Below are 2500 nucleotides of genomic sequence, written 5' to 3' on the forward strand. Positions count from 1 at the left end.
ATAAAAAAATGATTGAAGGGAGTAGGAGGAATTATATGAAATAAGATAGTAAGGAAGAATGAATAACTAAAGTGTAAGAATGAAATTAGAAGGAAGGAGATGGGAGTAAGAAAGAAGGGAGAGAAAAAAGGGATAAACAAGAATTTAGGAGGAAGGAGGAAATGGAGATGAGAAAAGACGTGGGGAAAAGGGTGGCATGGACGGCATTCCTCTAGCGTTGGTGTATAAAGGATATTAAGGACAGGTCGAGATGAAATACATAAGAATGAAAAATGAATAAATAAAGAAACAAATAAATAGATAAATAAATGAATGAATAAATAAATAAATAAATGAATAGATAGATATATAAATAAGTAAATAAATAGATAAATAAATAAATAAATAGATAAATAAATAAATAAATGAATAGATAAATATATAAATAAAATAAACAAATAAAAAATAAATAAATAAATGAGTAAATAAATAAATAAATAAATAAATAATCAAACAAATGGAAGTGGAGAAAGAAATAACGATAGGAGTTATAAGAAAAGGAAAAGCCGTAGGACAAGTAGGAGGTGGAGGAAGATGAACAGGATAAAGAACAAGACCAAGAGGAAAAAGACGAGTATATGGAAGAGTAGGGTCAGAGGGATTTGGAGGTGGAAACTGATGGGAATGATGAGGATGAGGATGAGGATAAGGATGAGGGTGAGGATGAGGGTGAGGATGAGGATGAGGATGAGGATGAGGATGAGGATGAGGATGAGGATGAGGATGAGGATGAGGATGAGGATGAGGATGAGGATGAAGATGAAGATAAAGATGAGGATGAGGATTAAGATGAGGATTAGGATTAGGATGAGGATGAGGATGAAGATGAGGATGAAGATAAGGATGAGGATGAGGATGAGGATTAGGATGAAGAAGAGGAAGAGGATGAGGATGAAGAAAAGGAAGAGGAAGAGGAAGAGGAAGAGGAAGAGGAAGAGAAAGAGGAAAAGGAAGAGGAAGATAAAGAGAAAGAGGAAGAGGAATAGAAAGAGGAAGAGGAAGAGGAAGAGAAAGAGGAAGAGGAAGAGGAAGAGGAATAGAAAGAGGAAGAGGAAGAGTAAAATGAAGCGAAGGAGGAAGAGGAGGAGGAGGAGGAGGAGGAGAAGAGGAAAAGGAAGAGAAAGAGGAAGAGGAAGAGGAAGAGGACGAGGAAGAGGAAAAGGAAGAGGGTGAGGATGAGGATGAGGATGAGGAAGAGGAACAGGATGAGGAAGAGGATGAGGATGAGGGTGAGGATAAGGGTAAGGGTAAGGGTGAGGGAGTGGAAGAGGAAGAGGAAGAGGAAGAGGAAGAGGAAGAGGAAGAGGAAGAGGAAGAGGAAGAGGAAAATGAAGAGGATGAGGGTGAGGATGAGTATGAGGAAGAGGAAGAGGAAGAGGAAGAGGAAGAGGAAGAGGAAGAGGAAGAGGAAGAGGAAGAGGATGAGGACGTAGATGAGAATAAGGATAAGGATAGGGAATTGGAAATTGAGGAATGGGAGTTGAAGAAATAGGATTAAGAAGAGTAGAAGATTTGGTGAAGGAGGAAAAATGAGTAAGGAAAACAAAGTTGACAGAGAAAACAAGAGGATAGAGGGAGCGAAAGATGAAAAGGAGGATACGGGAAATATATCTATATCTATTCTGTATACCACAAGCTTTTTTCCCCTTTATAAAAGAGGTAGCTAAGTCAGAGGCACTTACCAATTCCCACCTATTATACTCCCTCCCCCCATCACCACCCTTTCCACCACCTCCCATCTCAACTCCTCTTGGATGACGGGTCATCCCTGCATTCGCCAACTGCCCTGGATTAAACACAATGGAGCAAGATCCAATACATCTACAGCAAGGTCGCTTCACTTGATCGGCGACCACCTCCCTCTCCGTTCTCTCTTTTTGTATCATTCACATATAAGCATCCCCAACCACCCCATCCTCCATCCCTCCCTTCCTTGCATAACAGTATCATCCATACACAGTCATTCTCCACTCATCCCTATCTCCTGCCTTCTCCCTTCCTTGCTCAACAGACATTCCCCTCTTGCTCAACGCCCCCTTCACACCATTCATCCATCTCATCCTCGGTCGTCACCTCAAGTTCACTCCCTCCACATTTTCCTTCCACACCTCTTTTACTAATCTTTCATCACTCATTCTTTCAATGTGTACAAACCATCCCAATAATATTTCATCAGTCCTATCTGCCATCTCCCTTTCCAACCCCGGTCTCCTCTTTACCTTGTTTTCTACTCTATCTAACCTAGTAACCTCTACCATATCATATCTTTCAGACATTTCATCTCAAACACATTTAAACTATTCCTTTCTGCTTCTCTTAAATTCTAAGTCTCTGCCCCATACAATCACCCCTTCATACAATCTCCTCTTAGCATCCATTCTTAGTTGCCCATTTCTCATAGCACTTTTTAATTCATCAACGCATTTACTTACTTCTCTCAATCTACAACTTACCTCCGCTT

This window comes from Oratosquilla oratoria, chromosome 9, assembly GCF_046742065.1.
Source record: "Oratosquilla oratoria isolate Oo_2021 chromosome 9, ASM4674206v1, whole genome shotgun sequence".
In the NCBI taxonomy this organism is placed as follows: Eukaryota; Metazoa; Arthropoda; class Malacostraca; order Stomatopoda; family Squillidae; genus Oratosquilla; species Oratosquilla oratoria.